The following is a 7091-nucleotide window of genomic DNA, read 5'->3' on the forward strand; positions in this document are numbered from 1 at the left end:
ACCTTGGAAACTTATTTAAGGTGTTTTGTTTCTGCTGATCAAGATGACTGGGTTGCCTTTTTGCCACTGGCCGAATTTGCCCTTAATAATCGGGCTAGTTCTGCTACTTTGGTTTCTCCTTTCTTTTGTAATTCGGGGTTTCATCCTCGTTTTTCCTCTGGTCAGGTGGAGCCTTCGGATTGTCCTGGAGTGGACGTGGTGGTGGACAGGCTACATCAGATTTGGAATCAGGTGGTGGACAATTTGAAGTTGTCTCAGGAGAAGACTCAGCAGTTTGCTAATCGCCGTCGCCGCGTGGGTCCCCGACTTCGTGTTGGGGACTTGGTGTGGTTGTCTTCTCGTTTTGTCCCTATGAAGGTCTCTTCTCCTAAGTTCAAGCCTCGGTTCATCGGTCCTTATAAGATCTTGGAGATTCTTAACCCTGTATCTTTTCGTTTGGATCTCCCAGCATCGTTTGCTATTCATAATGTGTTCCATCGGTCGTTATTGCGGAGGTATGAGGTGCCCGTTGTTCCTTCGGTTGAGCCGAGTGTTTCCTATTTAACCTGGCTTTCCTGTCATTCCCTTGCCGGCTATCAATGTATCAGTGTGTCTCTGTTACCTTTGCTACCTGCTCCTAGGCCTTCAAGACAAGCTAAGTCTGGATTTCCCTGTTTCATGTTTGCTTTCATGTTTTTAGTCCAGCTTGCAGATATGTAATTCTCTGCTGCTGGTTGCTCTAGTGGGCTGAAATTACCACTTATGTACCATGAGTTGGCACATGAGTTCAAGTAATTTCAGGATGGTATTTTGAAGGGTTTTAAGCTGACCGCACAGTTCACCTTTTGTATCCTCTGCTATCTAGCTTAAGCGGGCCTCATTTTGCTGAATCTGTTTTCATAACTACGTTTGTGCCTTCCTCTCATTTCACCGTCATTATATGTGGGGGGCTGCTATTTCTGTGGGAATATTTCTCTGGAGGCAAGATAGGTCTGTGATTCTTCTGATAGGGGTAGCTAGATCTCCGGCTGGCGCGAGACGTCTAGAGTCCCCCCAGGAACGTTCCTCGGCTGCTGTTAGTTGAGTGTTGAGGTTCAGGATCGCGGTCAGCTCAGGTTCCATCACCCTAGAGCTCGTCCTGTTTTTGCCCGTGTTATGTGTTTAATTCCCTGCCATTGGGAACATGACAGTCCTCTACCTCTCTGAAGAGACAATTTGCATATTTCCCAGAGGAGCATTGCGGCTTTAAGTCTCCTCACCTCGACATGCTTATCATGTCACTCTCCACAAGGAGAAACGATACTTCTTGGATCCCGGACAGACACCTCTCAATCAGCCAAACCAGATCTCCACTTTGCATTGACGAGGGGCAGTACCCCGAAACACAGTGTCTGCAAATTGAGATTCTGGTTTGGCTATGATCCTAAGTCATGTGACAAGGATCGTTAAAAGGGTCGACATTGACTGTTAGGATTGCTACTTCCAATAGGTGGCACTAGAATTTTAGTCCTCTTCCTCTCTGAAGAGGCAATTCGCATATTTCCCAGAGGAGCATTGTGGCTTTAAGTCTCCTCACCTCGACATGTTTATCATGTCACTATCCGCATGGAGAAACGATATTTCTTGGATCCCAGTCAGACGCCTCTCAATCAGCCAAACCAGATCTCTACTTTGCACTGACGAGGGGCAGTACCCTGAAAAACAGTGTCTGTAAACTGAGATTGTGGTTTGGCTATTATCCTAAGTCATGTGACAAGGCTCGTTAACAGGTCGACATTATCTGTTAGGATTGCTACTTCCAATAGGTGGCGCTAGAGTTCTAGTCCTCTACCTCTCTGAAGAGACAATTTGCATATTTCCCAGAGGAGCATTTCGGTTTTAAGTCTCCTCACCTCGACATGCTTATCATGTCACTCTCCACAAGGAGAAATGATACTTCTTGGATCCCGGTCAGACGCCTCTCAATCAGCCAAACCAGATCTCCACTTTGCACTGACGAGGGGCAGTACCCCGAAACACAGTGTCTGCAAATTGAGATTCTGGTTTGGCTATTATTCTAAGTCATGTGACAAGGCTTGTTAAAGGGTTTACATTGACTGTTAGGATTGCTATTTCCAATAGGTGGCACTAGAGTTCTAGTCCTCTACCTTTCTGAAGAGACAATTTGCATATTTCTCAGAGGAACATTGCGGCTTTAAGTCTCCTCACCTCGACATGCTTATCACGTCACTTTCTGCAAGGAGAAACGATACTTCTTGGATCCCGGTCAGACACCTCTCAATCAGCCAAACCAGATCTCCAATTTGCACTGACGAGGGGCAGTACGCCGAAACACAGTATCTGTAAATTGAGATTCTGGTTTGGCTGTTATTCTAAGTCATGTGACAAGGCTCTTTAAAGGGTCGACATTGACTGTTAGGATTGCTACTTCCAATAGGTGGCACTAGAGTTCTAGTCCTCTTCCTCTCTGAAGAGACAATTTGCATATTTCCCAGAGGAGCATTGCGGCCTTAAGTCTCCTCACCTCGACATGCTTATCATGTCACTCTCTGCAAGGAGAAACGATACTTCTTGGATCCCGGTCAGACACCTCTCAATTAGCCAAACCAGATCTTCACTTTGCATTGACGAGGTGCAGTACCCCGAAACACAGTGTCTGCAAATTGAGATTCTGGCTTGGCTATTATCCTAAGTCATGTGACAAGGCTCGTTAAAGGGTCGACATTGACTGTTAGGATTGCTACTTCCAATAGGTGGCGCTAGAATTCTAGTCCTCTTCCTCTCTGAAGAGGCAATTTGCATATTTTCCAGAGGAGCATTGCGGCTTTAAGTCTCCTCACTTCGACATGCTTATCATGTCACTCTCCACAAGGAGAAACGATACTTCTTGGATCCCGGTCAGACGCCTCTCAATCAGCCAAATCAGATCTCCACTTTGCACTGACGAGGGGCAGTACGCCGAAACACAGTATCTGTAAATTGAGATTCTGGTTTGGCTATTATTCTAAGTCATGTGACAAGGCTTTTTAAAGGGTCGACATTGACTGTTAGGATTGCTACTTCCAATAGGTGGCACTAGAGTTCTAGTCCTCTTCCTCTCTGAAGAGACAATTTGCATATTTCCCAGAGGAGCATTGCGGCTTTAAGTCCCCTCACCTCGACATGCTTATCATGTCACTCTCCACAAGGAGAAACAATACTTCTTGGATCCCAGTCAGACGCCTCTCAATCAGCCAAACCAGATCTCCACTTTGCACTGACGATGGGCAGTATTCTGAAGCACAATGTCTGCAAATTGAGGTTCTGGTTTGGCTATTATTCTAAGTCATGTGACAAGGCTCGTTAAAAGGGTCAACATTGACTGTTAGGATTGCTACTTCCAATAGGTGGCACTAGAGTTCTAGTCCTCTTTCTCTCTGAAGAGACAATTTGCATATTTCCCAGAGGACCATTGCGGCTTTAAGTCTCCTCACCTTGACATGCTTATCATGTCACTCTCCGCAAGGAGAAACGATACTTCTTGACTCCCTTGTTGGATTTTCTTGGATTTTCACAAGGACTTTAAAGCAGAGACACATTGCCGTCATGCCACGTAGGAGGAGAATCAGGAGAACATTAAGATTTCAAAATTCAGGTAATTTCAACCATTGCTTTTTTACATCTGAAAACCATATTTCCCAACTAAACCATTCCCTGTTAGCCTTTAACTAAATCTCAAACTATGAGGAGTACCCAAAAGAAATAAGAGTCATCCTCTGGTGAGCTGGCAGACTGACTCAGAAGGGTTCCTTGGCCCGCAGAAGGCAATTCCTGTTTCTTTTCGGTACCCCCTCGTTTATTAAAGAGATAAGAAAGTTACAAAAGCTAAATATCATAAATATATAATAAATAAATACAATATTTATGAGCTGGAGTAGATTTCTGGTTTTGGTACATATGTAGCCTGCAAAATAGAGGCTCTTAATGAATTTGGTGCATCTTCATCAAGGGAACTTTTGAACAAGGAAGGCATGAGAAACATTGTTTTTGATTAATTCCTTCATAAAGGATAACAAAATTAATCAGTAGAAGGCATTGCTAATCTGATAGGGCTTTCTAGACATATAATATTTTGCAGATTCTCATCACAATTTAAATATGTTAGCAACTCCATCAACAGAAAAAGGAAAAACCAAATCAAATAGTCAGGGACAAGGGTAGGCTGCCCCTACACAAGCACCAATATAACCAATATTACAACCCTATATGTTCAGCATATAGTGAATATACACACGCTCCATATACGAAACTACACAAGGGAAACATCACTGACTTACTAGGTAACCATGGCACATATACCCAATAGTTTGCTCCAACAATGACAACTCTTCCATCACAAATGATTCATTTTCTTGGAAATAATAAACTCTTGCTTCCTTTCTCCTCCTTCATAATTAAATGGAAACTGTCAGGTTTTTTTTATGTATAATCAGGGAGCAGCTTAGTGTAACGGCAGAGCCTGATTACCCTGATTACAGTGATGTGTCACTTGCTTAGTTGCTTGCTGTAGTTTCAATATAATCAGTGTTTTATCAGCAGGAGATTATCCCTGCAGGACTAGATGTCCTGTGCCAGGCAGTCCAGTCAATCTGTGTAACTCCACTCATGCAGGCATCTGCCAATCAGTGGTGTGGGTGGGGTTACACACAGCTCAGCATTTACAGCACTGCTACATCTACAGCAAAAATAACCCAGAGATTTTATTAAAACTGCACAAAGTCGCCAGTAAATAATATTTTACTGCAATCAGGTTCTCCTACATTATGCTGCTCTCATATTACAGAACAAACAGCTGCTGAGAAATTCACTTTAAATGCAGATAATCTTGACCTTAACATGCAAACTACATAAAATAAATGATCCTAATCAAGAACTGTGCTCTCCTTATATGACAATTCTGTCTGTGTTTTGCAGTCTTTGGCTCATGGACAAGTAACACATGTGAGCTAATATAATGTTACCATTTACATAATGTCACATTTCCATAGAGATCTACTTTGATTATATATGCACCATTTGTTTTTCAGGACAATTTAATATCAGGAGTCAAGCATTTCGAAGAATAGATGGACACTCGACTACTACAACATCTGAACTCACTATTGTGCATCGGAGCAGATCTCGGAACAATAGCTTGATTACAGTGACCTTTACAGTGAGAATTACAGAGACGATCAACACCGATTATAATGCTGACGATGAATTGGACAACCAATCAGAGAGGACAGAGCCGGCCCCCAATGACACCCAAGTAGCCGCACCCTCGAGGACCAGCACACAGTATTACACTGAAAATTGCCCAATATGTTTGGATGTTCAACAACAGGACAACATCTCCTATTTATTGTGTGGACATTCATTTCATACTGCGTGCCTAGACACATGGCGTCTCTACCATCAGACGTGCCCCCTGTGTCGTGCCGCTTTCACCGGCGAGCATTAGGTAGGTATACTTATAGGTGCATATATATCTTTTATCCAACATGTATTGGCTTCCTTATTCAGAACAGTATTAAATAAATTCCCCTGTGCAGAATGGCCTGTGCAGAATTGCTCTTTGCCCATCTCCCTTCCTTTTTCTGCTGCCTGCGCTTTCATCCCTCTCTATCTGGAAAGATACAGGTTTTATTGGGAAGCATTGATGGGAGGGGTTGGTAGTAATAGGACTTGGTGCTGCCTGATGCCGCCTGCTGCGCTAGTTTAGATAATAGTCTAATTATCACCGTAAAGTTTTGCAGTCCCTAGGTCATAGTCAGTACAAGTAAGGCTTCTTTAACACTTCCATCGTTAGGCTCCCGTCAGAATGCGTCGTTGTGACTTATTAACGGATGTCTTAAAAATAGTGTAAAACGGATGTAACGCATCCTGTGTCCTGACGGATGCGTCAGCCTGAATTTCAATGTATAAAATTGTGGAGGGAGAGTGAAAAAATCCTTCCAGGCATGCTCAGAATAAAAAAACTAGGATACGTTTCTGGATTCCTGCTTTTGACAGTCAGTGACGGATCCTGCGTCCATAGGCTTCCATTATAGCCACCGACAGACAGCGCAGGATCCGTCGCTGAGCTATTTTCCGATGTGCAGAAAAAACATTCAATTGCAATTTGTCGACGGATCCAGTGCATGACGGATGAAACGGATGGCCATCCGTCACAATCCATCGCTAATACAAGTCTATGAGAAAAAACAGGATCCTGCAGAAAAATATGCAGGATCCTGTTTTTTCAAAAATCGACGGATTTCGACGGAAAAAGAAAGACGGAAGTGTGAAAGAGGCCTTAGACATGACATCTAATGGTACTGTTTACCTAATATTAATTAAATAGAGATGTAATTGGATTATATCTATACTATTTGTTTTTCAGGAGCCCATGTTGCCAGGAGAGTAAATGGAGGCTAATGGACAACAGCATCTTCCACGTGTCCATATAACCAACCATACAGCCATACAACCAACCAACCAACCAACCAGACAGAACCACTATGCCACCCGAGTAGCCAAACCATCAGCTACTACCCAACCAAAGAAGACAGACACCCATTCTGATTTGATATTCTATGAACAGACATTAACTATCTATATTAAATAAATTATTGATTTTTTATCACATTGGACAAAAATAAAGCTTGTATATTATTATTATTATTATTTATTGTTATAGCACCATTTATTCCATGGCGCTTTACATGTGAGGAGGGGTATACATAATAAAAACTAGTACAATAATCCTAAACAATACAAGTCATAACTGGTACAGGAGGAGAGAGGACCCTGCCCGCGAAGGCTCACAATCTACAAGGGATGGGTGAGGATACAGTAGGTGAGGATAGAGCTGGTCGTGCAGTGGTTTGGTCGATCGGGGGTTACTGCAGGTTGTAGGCATGTCGGAAGAGGTGGGTCTTCATGCTCTTTTTGAAGGTTTCGATAGTAGGCGAGAGTCTGATGTGTTGTGGTAGAGGGTTCCAGAGTAGGGGTGATACGCAAGAGAAATCTTGTATATGCCTTCATTATACAATATATATATTTACACTCACTGGCCACTTTATTAGGTACACCTGTCCAACTTCTTGTTA

At 42.9% G+C, this 7091-nt stretch overlaps 1 long non-coding RNA gene across 1 annotated transcript; it reads left to right on the plus strand.

The window, feature by feature from the left end:
• The first annotated feature begins 3550 nt into the window (after positions 1-3550).
• LOC143788742 (uncharacterized) lies at positions 3551-6538 on the plus strand. Its single transcript, XR_013218725.1, has 3 exons — positions 3551-3613; positions 5046-5461; positions 6383-6538. It is a non-coding gene; the product is annotated as an uncharacterized LOC143788742 (long non-coding RNA).
• Positions 6539-7091: the final 553 nt, after the last annotated feature.

This window comes from Ranitomeya variabilis, chromosome 8 (genome assembly GCF_051348905.1).
Source record: "Ranitomeya variabilis isolate aRanVar5 chromosome 8, aRanVar5.hap1, whole genome shotgun sequence".
Lineage (NCBI taxonomy): Eukaryota > Metazoa > Chordata > Amphibia > Anura > Dendrobatidae > Ranitomeya > Ranitomeya variabilis.